The sequence below is a fragment of the Bos javanicus genome, chromosome 18 (assembly GCF_032452875.1).
Source record: "Bos javanicus breed banteng chromosome 18, ARS-OSU_banteng_1.0, whole genome shotgun sequence".
Classification (NCBI taxonomy): domain Eukaryota; kingdom Metazoa; phylum Chordata; class Mammalia; order Artiodactyla; family Bovidae; genus Bos; species Bos javanicus.
The window spans coordinates 52538799-52555560 of NC_083885.1; the positions used below are offsets into that span (position 1 = coordinate 52538799).

At 50.9% G+C, this 16762-nt stretch overlaps 1 long non-coding RNA gene across 5 annotated transcripts in view; it reads right to left on the reverse strand.

The window, feature by feature from the left end:
- Positions 1 to 1723: 1723 nt before the first annotated feature.
- Positions 1724 to 16762, reverse strand: part of LOC133230743 (uncharacterized) — a 36383-nt gene continuing 21344 nt past the window's right edge. For 2 of the 5 annotated variants that reach the window (XR_009730959.1, XR_009730958.1), the window contains exon 3: positions 13835 to 16636. This is a non-coding gene — a long non-coding RNA (uncharacterized LOC133230743). Of the gene's footprint in view, positions 3110 to 7250; positions 7423 to 13834; positions 16637 to 16762 lie in introns of those variants that run through there. The other 3 variants (XR_009730960.1, XR_009730961.1, XR_009730957.1) reach the window with 3 other exon arrangements.

The following is a 16762-nucleotide window of genomic DNA, read 5'->3' on the forward strand; positions in this document are numbered from 1 at the left end:
ACCTTCCTGAATCTGAACCTGGCGCAGGCTGAGCATGGGGCGGGTGGGGCCACCGGGAGGCCAGGGTCGGGCAGGGGCGCAGGAGGAATGGGGGCGCCGGGGATCTGGTCCCCTACCTCCCCTGATGGCTTCCTCCACCCCTGTGCCCCGTCCTTCCCCCACAGTCCTGGAGTAGCACTGTGGACCTGGAGACCTCCAGAGAGACGAGCTCTTCGTGTCACTGTCCTGTCTCCTCCCCTGGAGCAGAGGGCCACTCGCTTCCAGCAAGGATGCCGGACCATGGTCCTCTGTTCTCCTGCTTTCACCCTAGAGTTAGAGCCAACAGGGCCCTACTCCTTCACCGAGCTGTCGGAGAGCCACAGCGGCTATAAACATCCTGGTTAACACAAGCCTGTGTCAGCCTCTCCTTCCACCGCTGCCAACTTTGTCATTCCTGGTGGCCACACTTGCTTCCCTTCCCACCCAAGGTGATCTCGGTCTGGCTACATACATGCACAAGGATGCCCAAAATGCAGGGCTCCAAGCCCCCACTGCTTCATGTCACAGCCTCAGGCTCTTCCCACAACACTCCATATTATTTCTGAGGGTCCTGCTTTCCAGTGGCTGAAAGAGTGCCCCTCCTGTGGCACCAAACAGCTGTGGGACATGCCACCCCTACACACACTGCGCCTCCCTCCATAACCTGGAGCCTGATGCAAAGCTATTTGCGCACAGGACAAGGAATAGCCAAATTTCTCAAGAAGAGTTCCAGCACCTTCTGGCCTACATCGATTTAATCAAAGATGCCCTTTTGTGCTCTCCACTGTGTTGGGATTCCCCCACCCCCACTCCATGTACCTCTCAAGCATCACCTGCAGAATCCTAAAAATATCTCCCTCCTCCTCTACACACACCAAAAAAGCCCCTATGAATAAATGAATGCAAACGGGGCAGGGGTGGGGTTGAGGGCTGGAGAGCAGGGAAGAGTGGGAACCAGAGGGAGAGTGTCTTCTGACCCATGTCACTAGGGTCTGAGCCACAAGCCCCACCCAGCCAAGATGACCCTACTATAGCAAGACTTGGTGTTAATCAGAAGTGTGATAGTGGACTCCAGGCTCAGGGTGGAAACAGAGGTTGGGCAGGGATGGAAAAACTCAGTAGAGCGATTTCTCAGAAACTTTCAAGACAGAGCCTTTCTGGGTATGGCCTTGAGCTGGGGAGAAGGCTATGGCACCCCACTCCAGTACTCTTGCCTGGAGAATCCCATGGACGGAGGAGCCTGGTGGGCTGCAGTCCATGGGGTTGCTAGGAGTTGGACACGACTGAGCTATTTCACTTTCACTTTTCACTTGCATGCATTGGAGAAGGAAATGGCAACCCACTCCAGTGTTCTTGCCTGGAGAATCTCAGGGACAGGGGAGCCTGGTGGGCTGCTATCTATGGGGTCGCACAGAGTCGGACACGACTGAAGCGACTTAGCAGCAGCATGTTGAGCTGAGATGGTGAGTGGTGAAAGGCACCCAGAATGAGGGTTCTAAAATCTGGGCTAGAGCCCTTCATTTGCTATGGATTCACTAGACCCTCCATTTGTCCACCAGTAAAAAGGTGTGGACTTAACAATACTGGAGTGGCTTGCCATTTTCTTCTCCAGGAGAATCTTCCCACCCAGGGATCAAACCCAGGTCTCCCACATTACAGGCAGATTCTTTACCATCTGAGCCACCAGGGAAGACCTAGAATAGACTAGAGTTTTCCAAACCATTTTATTAGCCTCAGAGCCCTTTCTTCAAATGCAAGCTTACATGGTATATCAATATATTATTTTTAAAACATTTTTAATATATTAAATCACAATGCAATAAAAGCAGATATCAATTCAAAAGCTATAGCCCTCTTTTCCCACCACCACCAACTTTCTACACACTGTTGAAAAAAAAAATTCTTGCATTTAAATGACACGTGGATTACAGAGGCAATTAAAATGTAAAATAGCAACCAAAATCAAATGACAGTGAAAATATTATATATAGAAACTATGGGATATGATCAAAGCCACACTTGGAGCAGGATGATAGCATTAAAATGCTTAAATACATTGAGAGTACCAAAAAGAAAAGATTTTGAAATTGAGCAAAATAAGGTTACCACTCAAGAAACTAGAAGAAGTCCATGAAATAAACCAAAGAAAAAATGTAAGAAATTAAGAAAGGTAAAAGCAGAAATTGATGAAATATAAAATCAAACAGAGCTAGTCAATAAAACCTAAAGCTGGCTCTTTGAAAATACCAGAGAAATCAACAAACTTTTGGCAAGTATGATAAGAGACAGAGAAGACTAATATATAAAAGAAACTGTTTTGATTGAAGTAGAGCAGATTAGATGCTCAATAAATATATATAACGAGGGAAGAGTATGTGGATACTTCCCCAGCAGCCACTCCTCTTTGCTCTTTTATGACCGAGGCACTGCCTCCCTTAAAGGAAGCTGAAAATGCCAGATACTCACTTTCCCAGACTGCCTTGCAGTTTCAGGTGGTCATGTGACCAATTCTGGCCAATGAAGGAAGGAGAGAACTAAAAGTTCTGTCCAGTGACTCTCCCTACCTAAGTGGACACTAAGGGAATTCCATGGAGTTGAAAGCTACTGGCTAAATCAGTGTTCTCCAATATGAGGTTTCCAGGCAATGGCACAGCTAGGAAGTGAGGATGGATTTTAGCCCATACTCTCAACCCTAAGAACACTATCCAGCCCCAAAATGGGAAATAGCGTCCATATTCACCCCACCCCTCCAAGTTCACATAAGAGTCAGTGACATATATATCAGTGAGAATTTTTCTTCAGTGGCCAGTAAGAGAGATTGGACATAACACGAACAAAGACAACACTAGAATACAAGATAAAAGAGAAACTGATACGTTTAAGAGCGGCTTACATAGATAGAAGATTATTTCTCTCACACATAAAAGGTGACCGTAAGCAGAGCTGGGATGATGGCGCCACAGTGTCATTAGAAACATAGCCCTTTCTGTCTTTCTGCTCCATCATCGTTAGCGTGGGGCTTTCATTCTCTTGATCATCTCATGGTCCAAGATGACTGCTGGAGCCACAGCTGCCTCATCCACGTTCCAGGCTGGAAGCAGAAAGAAGGGAACAAAAAGTAAAAGCAGCTCCATGCCTGATTATGGACTGTGCCCCCCACCTGCCCATTTTTTCCTTTTTGGCCACACTGCGTGGCACGGGAAACTTTCCTGACCAGGGATCAAATCCATGCCCTCTGCAGCAGAAGCACAGTCTTAACCACTGGACCATCACAGAAGTCCTAATCCATGCCCTTTTTAAGGAACCTTCCCCAAAGTCCCATCCTACAACTTCCACTTACATCTGATTGACCAGCTCTTAGTCATGTGGCCACCCTAGCTGCAAAGGAGGCTGGGACATGTAGACTTTTCCCTGGGTATATCACTGCTCCAAAGAACTTCAGGGTCCTGCTCTCAGAGACAGGAAAGAATGGATCCCAGGTAGGCAGCTGGCAGGCTCTGCCATGACAGACCTTGAAACTCCTACTTCCCAAGCTGGACAAAATGGCCTTTCTCACCTAAGCCCAAAGGGAAGGAGCCCCAGATATAGTAGCCAGGATTTGGGAAAGACTGGGGTGATGTTCTGCCAGGGCTTGCTTTGTGCAGTGGAGAATGAGGCCAGTAGGAGGGGCAAAGGAGGGGAAGGGGTGGCAGCTCAGTTTTCTAGGTCAAGTCATATCCCATATCCTCAGGGTGTGGAGGCTCAGATGTCCCCAGGTCCGAGTCTCCTGTCCCCCTAGGCCTATCTGGGCTTCTGGACTGAATCCTCCAAGCAGTCCAATTCCCCTCTTTAACAGTCCAGGAAAGAAAAATAGCAACAAAGCTTCCCAGGTGGCTCAATGGTAAAGAATTTGCCTGCCAGTAAAGGAGACCACAGGAGACATGGGTTCTATCCCTGGGTCGGGAAGATCCCCTGGAGTAGGGCACGGCCACCCACTCCAGGATTCTTGCCTGGAGAATCCCACAGACAGAGGAACCTGGGGGTCACAGAGAGTCGGAAACAGCTCGGCAACTAAACCCAGCTGACCCTGGTGGTCCCGAGGTTGACGCTGCCCTCCCACTGCAGGGGCCCTGGGCGCAGGAAACAGCAATAGCTCCTGATATCTCAAATGTTGATGTTGTCCTTTTGTGTCTCTAGCTCAATGAATTCCTACAAGAACCCTGAGTAATTACCGGCAGTTCCTCCATTTTACAGATGAGGAAATTGAGACCCAGAGAGCCAAAAACCTCGCTCCAGGTCCCGTAGTTCCCACGGCTCCTGGAAGGAAGCTAGCTGAGTTTCCGTCACTCCTCTGCAGGGCGGGCCAGGCCAGGGCACAGGCTCGGAGCCCAGACAGAACTGAGAGCAGACACTTGAGCCGAAGGACTCCAGGAAAAGTGACTTTTCTCACTTATAAGACAGAGATAATAATAGTATCCACCTCTGAGGACTGTTGAAAAGATTAAATGAGCCAATATAAGGAAAGAATTTAGTTACCTAAGTGCTTGGTGAATGCTTTTTAACTCACTCAGGTGGTAGTTTGGGCAACATGCAGATGGATAAGCCAACAATAACCATTTTTCTGTCAGGCTTCTTCCTGGGGGGCTTAATTAAGCCTATGTCACAAGGTCCCCCGTGACAAACCTAGGCAATGTGTTAAAAAGCAGAGACATCACTTTGCCAACAAAGGTCCATATAGCCAAAGCTATGGTTTTTCCAGTAGTCATGTACAAATGTGAGAATTGGATCATAAAGAAGGCTGAGTGCCAAAGAATTACTGCTTTTGAATTGTGGTGCTGGAGAAGACTCCTGAGCGTCCCTTGGACAGTGAGGAGCTCCAACCCATCCATCCTAGAGGAAATCAACCCTGAATATTTATAGGAAGGCTGAAGCTGAAGCTCCAATACTTTGGCCACCTGACTGGAATACAGTGGCCACCTCTTTGGAAAAGACCCAGATGCTGGGAAAGATTGAAGGAGAAAGAAGGGGGCGACAGAGGATGAGATGAGATGGTTAGATAGCATCACCGACTCAGTGGACATGAATCGACTCAACAGACATGAATCTGAGCAAACTCTGGGAGATAGCAGAGGCCAGGGGAGCCTGGTGTGCCACAATCCATAGGCTTACAAAAAGTCGGACACAGTTTAGTGACTGCACAAAAACACAGGTTCCCCTCATTTTACGGAATACAGGATGTTCTTGGAAAACTATAATCATCTGAAAATAGTTTATGAGAAAAATAATACATGTGTACAGTTAGAATCCTGATGCTGAAAGGTTTTTTTTTTTTTAATTTAAAAATAAAAGATAACGAGGAATCCCCTGACAGTCCAGTGGTTAGGACTCAGCACGTTCACTGCCAGGGCCCCAGAGTTTCATCCCTGGTTGGGGAACTAAGACCCCACAAGCCATGTGATGTGGCGAACAACAACAACAACAAAAGAACAAAAAAACAAAAAGAAAATCTAAAAATATCAAGATAATCCCAACGCTGCTTATCACAGGTGCGGGGGGAATGTGCCCTCAACACAGATCCTCTGGCTTGCGCCTCACCGCCTCCCTGTGAAATGGAGCTCTATTTCTCCAGTCTCCTAGCTCTTTATTAAAAATATACCTTCCAGGTCTCCCCCTGGGCCCAGGAAATCTGTGTTGTCTCCATGGAAGGGACCTGGAAACTGGATTTTTTAAAATAAATAGCCTGGGTGATTTTTGTCAGCTGCAAAATTGGGGGACCCAGATGCAAGAACTGTCTGACGGACAAAAAAAGGAAATTAAGGCACAAAGAGTAGGAGGCAACTTACCCACAGTCCCTGAGCCAGGAAGGGGCAGGGCCAGGGATTGGCCCAGGATCACACAGCAGGGTTCAGACTGGAGGCTGAGATGGGGCCTCTTCTGCCCCACGGGCCTCATAACTGCTCCCCTTCTCCCCCACCCCCACTACCCACCCCCTCCCCACAAAGCCCAGAGGGTGCTGGGGTCCTCTCAGACCCTCGGATTCCATTAGCCATGGGTGGGAGCCAAGCAGAAATCCAATGCAGTCTCTGCCTCTCTCTGCCCCCTCCCTCCCTGCTCCCCCAAGATGCCTTTTCTCAAGTAACCTTTCTGACTTGGGGAGGGGCGGGGTGGGGGTGGCAACGACCTTGAGGCCAAAACACACAATGGCCCAGTCAGGCTCTGGAGCTCTGCCAGGCAGAGGAAGGAAGCCTGCCCTGTTTTTCTCCCCTGGGCTGGAATGTTGATTCAGGAGGGAGAGAGAGAGAGAGGAGGGTGAGAGAGAGAAAGGGAGAAGGAGGGGGAAAGGGGGGTGGGGGGGAGAGGAGAAAGAGAGGTGAGGATGGAATAGGAAGGAGGAAGTGGGCAAGAGAACAATGGTGAAAGAGGTGGGTACCTGGCACCAGGGTGCCAAGCCTAGACTTTGGGAACCAAGTGGGGAGTCTGGTCAGCACACACTGTTCAGGGTCCAGAGGGGTCATCCCAGCCCCTCGAGGTTGCACAGGACCAGGGCAGCCGAAGGGCCTCACTCGTCTGCTGACCACAGACGCGGTGACCATCAGGAGCAGGTCTCAGGTGCCCCCAGAGGTAAGGTCACCTTTCTGAATCATCTCCCCTTTTGGATCACGGTCTATCTCCTCCTCTTTTTCCCTCTCACTCCACTCTGGCCACACTGATCTCCTGGTTATTGTTTGAACAAACCATGCAACTCCTGCCTCAGGGCCTTTGCACCAGCCTTTTCTGCTGCCAGGAATATTCTCACCATGGATTCTTGAATCACTCTATTCTCTGCCCAAATGTCATCTCTTTAGAAGGAGATCCCCCCAACACTCAATGCCGTCTAGCTTTGTTCTTCAGAGCCTTTATGACACATACACCCACCACTTCATATCTTCATATTATAGTTTTTCCTTTTTTTTTTGGCCACACCAAAGGGCTTTTGGGATCTCAGTCCCCCAGCAGTGAAAGCCCTGAATCCTAACCACTAGACCTCCAGGGGACTCCACATTCTATATTTCTTCCTTCACTTGTTCATTATCTGTCTTTTCCACCAGACTGTGAGCTCCATGAGGCAGGAATTTTCCTTCTTTTGACTATCACCTTAAATCGGTGCTTGGCACAAAGTAGGTGCTCAATAAATAGTAGTAATAATGATAAGGAGACTTTCTCCACCAGATAACAAAACGCACAGTAGACTTATTGTATCAGTATCTACTTACTCTGTAACAAATTACCCCAACACTCGGCAGCTTTATTATCTCAGTTTCTGTGAGTCAAGAATTCGAGAGCCGGGACTTCCTTGGCAGTCCAATGGTTAAGACTCTGTGCTTTCACTGCAGAGGGCGAGTGTTCGATCCCTGGTCAGAGAACTAAGATCCTGCATGCTGCTTGCTGCAACCAAAAAAAGAAAAGGAATCCAAGAGTGGCTTCGCTAGGTGGTTCTGACTCAAGGTCTCTGGTGAGGGTACAGTTAAGAAGATGGCTGGGTCGCAGTCATCTGAAGGCTTGACTGGGACTGGTTGAGAACCCACTTCCTGCCTCATTCACATGAGCATTGGCAGGAGGCCTCAGTTCCTTGCCACATGGCCCTCTCTGCAGAAGGCTTACGACAAGGCAGTTGGATTTTTGCAAAGCAAGTGACTGCATGGGAGGACAAGAGAGAAGCCGCTGTGCCTTCATGATTTGGTCTCAGAAGTCACATACCACCATTTCTGCCATACTCTACCAGCTAGAAGCAAGGCACTACTTCCAGTCACATTCAAGGGGAGGGGAATTCCTCTCCACCTTTCAATGGGAAGATTGTCAAAGAAGTTGCAGACATATTCTTAAACCACCGCAGATGTAATAAGATGTCATAAGTAAAATAGTGTGGAATGAAGAAAAAAACAACTGAGAGACAATGAATGCTGGAAGGTGTCTGAGTCAGTTCCCGCTGCCGTAACAAAATACCACAGACAGGGTGGCTTAGACAACAAATGTTTCTTTCTCATAGTTCAAGAGGCTGGGAAGTCCAAGATCAAGGGGCCAGCAAGGCAGACTTTAACCTGAGGCCTCTTCTTACAGCTTGCAGCTGGGTTCCCGTCACCCTGTGCTCTCTTGGGCTCTTCTTTGTGGGCTCACAGAGACAGAAAGAGAGCAAGCTCTCTGGGGTCTCTTCTTCTAAGGACACTAATCCTATCAGCTCAGGGCCCCACCCTTAATTACTTCCCGATAGGCCCCATTTCCAAACACAGGCACATTGAAGGTTAGGGCTTCCACATATGAATCTGGGTGGGGAGACACAAACATTCAGTTCATAATAAGGGGCAACAGAGGACTTCCCTGGCAGTCCAGTGTTTAAGACTCTGTGCTTCCAATGCTGGAGGGGCAGGTTGGATCCCTGGTTGGGGAAGTAAGATTCCACATGCTGTATGGCTCAGCCAAAACGATCAAAAGCAAACAATAAAACATAATAAGGGGTGACACGGGGGCAGAATCACTGTCTGCATGCCCCAATTCCAAGAACAGTGCCAGGCAAATACTTGGTATTCAATAAATACTTGATGAGTTTAATAAATGAATGAATGGATGAATTTGACCAATATCTGCTGACTATGTACTCTTGAGAGTCCCGTGGACAGCAAGGTGATCAAACTAGTCAATCCTAAAGGAAGTCAACCCTGAATATTCATTGGAAAGACTGATGCTGAAGCTGAAGCTACAATATTTTGGTCACCTGATGTAAAGAGCCGACTCATTGGAAAAGACCCTGACAATGGGAGAGATTGAAGGCAAAAGGAAAAGGGGGTGGCAGAGGATGAGATCGTTGGATAGCATCACCGACTCAATGGACATGAATTCGAGCAAAGTCCGGGAGATAGTGAAGGACAGGGGAGCCTGGAGGGCTGCAGCCCATGGGGTCGAAAAGACTGAGCAACTGAATAACAATGACCACAGTGTTCCCTCAAGAGGCCCCATGCAAGGTCACAAGACCATATTCTGATGGAGACAGCCTGACCTCACAGAGCTTACAGCCCAGAGCAGGGGACAGGTGTTAAGAGGTCGTTACAAAGTCATGACAAAGGGTCATGAAGCCCAGATGGAAAAAGGGTGGTTTCTGAGAGAGAAACACCAGAGCATGTAATTTAGGTGGAGGCTCCAAAGCAACCTCCCTGGGATGGTAGTCACAGTTGTATCAGCTTCCTGTGGCTGCTGTAACAAACTGTCACCAGTTCAGCGGCTTTAAACAGCAGAAATGCCTTCCCTTACAGTTCTGGAGATCAGAAGTCAGAAATGAGTTTTACAGAGATTGAATCAAGGGGGTCACAGGGCTGGTTCCTTCTGGAGGCTCCAGGAAAAAAAAAAAAAAATCCATTCCTTGCCTCTTCCAGCTTCTGGCGGCTGCCAGCCTAACTGGGCTGTGGCTGCATCACTCCCATCATCATCTCACGATCTCTTCTGGGGTAAGCTCTCTCTCTGCCTCCTTCTTATAAAGATGCTTGTGATTACACTGAGGGCCCACCAAAATCATGCAGGATCGTCTCTCCAGCTCGTGATCCTGAACTTCATCACCTCTGCCAAGTCCCTTTTGTCACACAAGGTACCATTCTCAAGTCAGATTCAGACCTGGACCTCTTTGCGTGCTAAGTCGTGTCCAACTCTTTGCAACTCCATGGACTATATCCCACAAGGCTGCTCTGTCCATGGAATTCTCCAGGCAAGAATACTGGAGTGGGTTGTCATTTCCTCCTCCAGGGAATCTTCCTGACCCAGGAATCAAACCCAGGTCTCCCACATTACAGGCGGATTCTTTACCACCTGAACCATGAGGGTAGCAGATTTCTTTGGGGAGCATTACTCAGCCTATCACAAGGTCAGAGGAGCTTGGCAGAGAAAGCATTTCAAACCAAGGGCCAGGAGGAAGGAAAGCAGATTCAACCCAGTGTGGCAGGGACTTCCCTGGTGGTCCAGTGGCTAAGACTCTGCACTCCCAAGGCTGGGGGCCCACGTTCCGTCCCTGGTCAGGGCACTACATCCCATGTGCTGTGACTAAGGGCTTACTTGCCCCAACTAAAAGATCCTGCCTGCCGCACCTCAGACCCAGCACAGCCAAATAAATAAAAATGTTAAGTGTGGCAAGAGTGGAGTCAACACAGGGAGAGTGGAGGAGGTGAGGCCAAGGGGGAACAGGGAAGGTGCAGGGCCTTGTAGGCTGCGGTGAGGACCTTGGCTGTCACCTTGAGAGAGATGGGAGCCCCAGGAGGCTCTGTGCAGAGGCTGGACGGGCTCTGACTCAGGTCCTAAGAGGATCTCTCTGGCCACCTCTTGGAAGACACTCTGGTAAGCAGACATAAGAGCAGGGAACACAGGGAGGAGGTGACAGGGGTGCTGACCGGAGGTGACGGCAGCTGGACCAAGATGGTGGCCGTGGAGGTGGGGAGAGATTTTGCCGGCGGAGTCGACAGCATTTGCTGATGGACTGGAGGGAAGAGAGGAGTCAAGGGGTCTCTCAGCCTTTCTCTGAGCAGGCGCAGGAGGAGGGGCTACCATGCATGAGGCTGGAAGGCTGCAGGCAGAGTGGGATCTGAGGTTGGAATGAAGACATGTGACATTTCAGAGGCCAGTGATCGGGCAGATGGCCTGGATGGACCCCAAGGCACACAGGCTCCGAGAGGGAAGTTGGCACAAGTTGTGGACTGTGGTTTTCACCCACCTCGAGGGGCCCCTTATCCTCTCCCCCAACTTCCCCTCACGCCCGGGTGGAGCCAGCCTTGTTTGCTTCCCTCCCGTCATCCGTTTTATGATGGGGAAGGCTGGTTTTCCCCTAACCCAGCAGACACCTCTCCCCTCTGCCTGTCCCTGACCCTCCCGCCTCGGGAAGCCCCGCGCTGGCCTCCTGAAATGTCCCAGCAGGATGGGGCCCCTGCCACCCATGCAGCCAGCCAGATGGGCCCCAAAAGGGGAAGTGGGTCACCCACAGTCACCCGGCACGCGGTCAGCTCAGGACCCAGGGTCTCGTCTTCTTAATGTCCCACCACAGTCCTGGGAGGCGGGGGAGGAAGCAACCATCCTTTTCACATTTCTCACGAGAAAGCTGGGGCTCCAGGAGAGGCCCGAGTTCACCGAAACGCTCCGCCAACAGGGAAGCTGGGATTGAAACCCAGGTCCTGACAGAAGGATGTCTTCATTGTAAGCACTGAGGACAAGGCGATGGGTGAACAGAACCCAGTCCCGTCCTCCCAGGACCCTCGTAGGGCAGACATAACTGTCACGGACAGTGACAACCCAGCATTGGTCAGGGCTGAGATGGAGGGGGCCCAGGAGTCTGGGCTGGGGATGGCTGAGGCAGCTGGAGAGTCAGGGAGGACTTTCTGGAGGAGGGGATGGCTCACTGAGACCTAGAGAATGAGTGGGAGGGAGTTAATACTTGCAAATATTCCACTCAGAGGGAACAGCATATGCGAAGGCCCAGGATTAAGAGGAGGAATCTGGAGACTTCTAAATCTAACCTTGTACCTCCTCTGATTAAACTCTCCTGTGCCTGCTGGCAAACTCTTTAGCCTGGCATTCGTTAATTCTTTCATTCATTCAAACTAACATTCCCTAAAGTTTACAGCTAGTGTCAAGACCTGTGGGGACACAGCCTTCCCCATGGGACTGTGACCCTGACTTGGAGAGGGGGTCAGAGAGGGACTCCTGGAAGAGGAGACATCTCCCCCAAGACCTGAGGGAGAAGAACAAGAGATGCTGGGAAGGGGACTTCCCTGGTGGTCCAAGGAAGTGGCTAAGCCTCTGAGCTCCCAGTGCAAGGGACCTAGGTTCGATCCCCTTTCAAGGAGCTAGATCTCACATGCTGCAACTAAGAGAGATAATAATAATAAGAGAGATGCTGGGAAAGAGGCAGGGAAGGGCGTTCCAGGCAGAGAGAACAGCCTATGCGAAGGCCTGAAGATGAGTTCCGAGAACGACACGCTCCCAAAACTTCTCAGGTTCAGTTGAGGCACAGGGCGGTTTGGGAGAGGTTAGAGAGGCCAGCCTCGCAGCCCCCATGTGTGGACTTCCTTCCAGGGCACTGGGGAGCGGCGGCAAATTTGTGTGCAGGGGAGAGACAGGAGTAGGCTAATAAGTCAGAGAAACACCGCCCCCCACCACTGGAAGATGAGCGCGATGAAGCCTTAGAATCACAGATGGGTTTCTTTGGAGGTGGGAGGGCGGGGAGGATTTGAACCTAGCTTCCGAAGGAGGGGGTCCAGTTCTTCTGGGGGGCTCCAGCGCTGGACGGGAGGCTTGGTCCGTAGCAGCCGCTAGGTGGCGCTAGGACACCACCGTCACCACCACCCGGTTCCGAGCTCACGAAGGGGCGTCCGGCCCAGAGTCCTGCAGCACCGAGCCCGGGTTGGGGCAAACCCCACAGGCCCTTTGCTTCTGTGTCCTGTGGTCCTGGCCCTCCCAGAGCTGGGGCTTGCTCACGGTGATATTATAAGCATTTAGGTGCTCCTTGGACTCGGAGGGCTCCGGAAAGAGGTGGCTGAGCGGCAGCAGATTTTATCTGTCATCACATTGGAAACTCAGACTGGAGGGTCTAGTTTCCCGCTTCGGGGTCGTGGTGTGTGTGTTGGGGATGGGGGGAGCGGTGTTCTTACCTCCTTCATCAAACTGGGGCTACCAGTCTCCTCCCTCAGATTAGAAACTCATTTCACACATCAGAATGAACCTTCCCCCAACAGACTGGAAATCCTGTTCTCCATCCAGGGAACTGGGCATTATCTTCTCTGTCCTACTTGGGAAATCCTGTCTCCCTCCTCAGACTTGATAAGAGCACTTTATTGTCCCCATCGGGCTGGGACTTCTGGTGTCTCCCTCCACCCGTTCCACCTCACCCCCCCCCCCACCCCCGGCCTCCCGAGGAGAAGATTCACTGGCCGGTTGCCAGTCCTTCTTCTGTCCGTTGAAGGAGCCACGCCCATTTTACCGAGGGGTAAACTGAGGCCCAAAGCCGGGAGGCTGCACGGCCAGGTGGAACTGCAGATGCTCGCCTTCCCCTTTTGCCCCCTTCTCTGCGCCTGCCCTTTGCCCTCCGCGCCCTGGGTAACTCCCCTGGCACCGGGAGTAGGGGAATTTCGCCCGCAGGCCTCTTCACCGCTTGCCTGCCTTTTATTGGCACCGGGCGGAGGCTGGGGGTAAAGTCCGGAGCTGGGCTTGGGGCTCAGGGCGCCGAAGGAGGGAGGGGTGGCGACCTAACCTGCCTGAGGCCGCCCCTGGAGGGGAATGAGCAGGACGGCATCCTGGTCTCTGCAGAGCGAAACAGGGCATGGGTTCGAATCTCCCCACTTCTGGTTCCCCACTGTGCGGCCTTGGAGTGGAAACTCTGCAGGCTCTCCCAGCCTCAGTTTCCCCAGCTATGAAAAGAGGATGCTCCCCTGGGTGATTGTGAAGACTCATGGAGTTCCTACATGAGAAACACTTGGCTCAATGGCTGACGGTGACCTTGGAAATCAACATGGACCCCCACCATCTCCTGTCCCCAGGGGTCTACCTCCTAAGTCTCTCCAGTTGACCCTCTCCATTCCTCTTGCACCTACCCTCCCAACCCAAGCCATCTGCTGTCTTGAGGCAGACAGCTGGTCCCCCTGCACAGTCAGAGGGGTCTTTCCAAAACTCAAGCTTGGGAATTCCCTGGCAGTCCAGTTGTTAGAATGCCGAGCTTCCATTGCAGGGGACAAGGGTTGGATCCCTGGTCAGGGAACTAAGATCCCACAAGCTCTACCGTTTGGCCAAAAAAAGAAAAGACTCAATCCTGACTTCTGCTCAAAACCTACTATGGCTCCCCAGTGCCCTCGGGAGAAAGCATGAGGGCTACACCTCAGTTCCAGGCCTGCTGGGCACTGCATGGCCTGACTACTGCTTGCCTCCACCCTCCTTTCCGTTTTTCTAGAAGATCCTAGTGTTCTCCTCCATCAGACACTTCTCCAGCTGCTTTAGGTCTCAGCTGAAACATCAGGGCCCCAAGGATGGTTTCCCCTTGATCTCCACAAAACAGGCCTGATCCTCTCATTCCTCCCCTTCCTGCTCCCTGTACCCACCACACAGCCCCTTTTACAGCTAGAAATAAGACACACTTATTTAAAGGTGTCCACTTTCAAAATAGCCTCTGAATTCAGCCACTTCTCTCCATTGCAACTGCTCCACCCACCATCACATCACCTATGGCCTGGACCACTGAGTCTCCTCCTCCTTCCTGGGCTCCCTGCAGCCAGAGTTGTTGTTTGGTCATTTCAGTTGTGTCCGACTCTTTGTGGCCCCGTGGACTGTAGCCCACCAGGCTCCTCTGTCCCTGGCATTATCCCAGGCAAGAATACTGTAGTGGGTGGCCATTTCCTATTCCAGGGGATCTTCCCGAGGGATTGAACCTGCATCTCGTGCATTGCAGGAGGATTCTTTGCCACTGAATCATCACAGCCAGAGGGACCCTGTTAAATCCTAAATCAGATCCATCCCTCCCTTGGGGCCTGGCTCAGAACCCTCTCAGGGCTCCCATCTCCCTCCGAATAAAAGCCAAAGTCTTTATGCCGCTGCTGCTGCTAAGTTGCTTCAGTCGTGTCCGACTCTGTGCGACCCAATAGATGGCAGCCCACGAGGCTCCCCCGTCTCTGGGATTCTCCAGGCAAGAACACTGGAGCGGGTTGCCATTTCCTTCTCCAATGCATGAAAGTGAAAAGTGAAAGTGAAGACGCTCAGTTGTATCCGACTCTTAGCGACCCCATGGACTGCAGCCTACCAGGCTCCTCCGTCCATGGGATTTTCCAGGCAAGAGTACTGGAGTGGGGTGCCATTGTGACCCGGAAAACCTGAACAGTCTGTTCAAGCCTCCCTCTACCCCTTGTTTTCCTAATCTCATTTCCATCCTACCCCCCTGCTCCCTCTATTCCAGCCACACTGGCCTCAAATAGCCAGCACAATCCACCTCAGGGCCTTTGCACCTGCTATCCCCTCAGCCTGGAACACTCTTCCTCCCAGATGTCCGTACGACTCCTTCTCTTCCCTCCTTCACGTCCTTGCCCAAATGTCACTCTTTATAGGGGCCTCTCAATTCACTGCAAAACAGTATTTTCTAATTACTTAGAACTTTTAAAGCAGTCTCCTTAACGGTGTTTGGGTAAAAGAGGAAATAAAAACTGCAATTACAGACAATTTAGAGAAAGATGATGAGAGCATTACATTTCACACCTCATGATGAAAGCAAAGCTGTACTCCTGAAAAAACATTTACATCCGTGAATGTGGAAGTCTAATCCAGTGATTAGAATGAATTACTCTAGCGTCTGGGCTTCCCTGGTGGCTCAGGGGTAAAGAATCTGCCTGCCAATGCAGGAGACATGGGTTTGATCCCTGGGTCAGGAAGGTCCCCTGGAGAAGAAAATGACAACCTACTCAGGTATGCTTGCCTGGGAAATCCCATGGACACAGGAGCCTGGCAGGCTACAGTCCATGGAGTCACAAACAGTCGGATCATGACTTAGCGACCAAACAATAAATAAGGGCCTCTGGATTTAAAAAAAAAAACAAACACTTCAGGACTTCCCTGGTGGTCCAGTGGTTGGGAATCCACCTGCCAATACAGGGGACACAGGTTCAATCCTTGGTCTGGATAGATTCCTCATGCCAAGGGGTGGCTAAGCCCATGGGCCACAACTCGAGAAAGCTCTGGAGCAGCAATGAAGACCCAACGCAGCCAAAAATAAATAAATGAATGTTTTAAATAAATGTAGGGGGAGAATGGATGCGTGTATATGTACAGCTGAGTCCCTTTCCTGTACACCCAAAACCATCGCAACATTGTTAATTGACTGTACTCCAATATGAAATAAGAAGATTAAAGAATTAAATTAATTAATTAAAAAAAAATTTAAACCAGGGGACGACAGAGGATGAGATGGTTGGATGGCATCACTGACTCGATGGACATGAGTTTGAGCAAGCTCCAGGAGTTGGTGATGGACAGGGAAGCCGGGCGTGCTGCAGTCCATGGGGTCGCAAAGAGTCCCATACGACTGAGCAACCGAGCAACTGCACTGAACTGAAACCACTCTCCACCTCTCCCTTCCCCCACCCAGTCCCTTGACAACTTCTTTTTTTTTTTTTTTTTTTTGGTTCTTTATTTATTTATGGCTGCACTGGGTCTTTGCTGCTGTGCACAGGCTCTCTCCAGTTGCAGTAAGCCAGAGCTACGTTCATTGTGGTACACAGGCTTCTCATTGCGGTGGCTTATCTTGCTGTGGAGCTCGGGCTCTAGGCAGGAGGGCTTCAGTAGTTGCAGCACGCAGGCTCAGTAGCGCACCCCATGGGCTTAGATGCTCCGCGGCTCGTGGGATCTTCCCAGAGCAGGGATGCAACCCGTGTCCCCTGCATTGGCAGGTGGATGCCCGTCTGCCTGGGGAATCCTTGACGGCTTCATTTTTCTCCCCAGCAAATACTTGACACTCTCGATATTTTCCTTGTCCTGTTGATAGTCTGTCTTGAGAACTAGACTCTGATCCCCAGGGGCCAGACCTTATTGGTTCACCACCAGAGCAAGGCCTGAAATACCTGTCGGTGAAGTGTGTGGATTGCATGCCTCTATTTTGAACCTGTAAGACATACACAAGTTTCAAAATCCAGAAGACAGGAAATGGAAGTGAGAAGCAACCCACCCACCACAGCGACCTATCGACCTGGCCTGACCCTTCCCAGTGCTGCTCGCCCGTCCCAGTGTC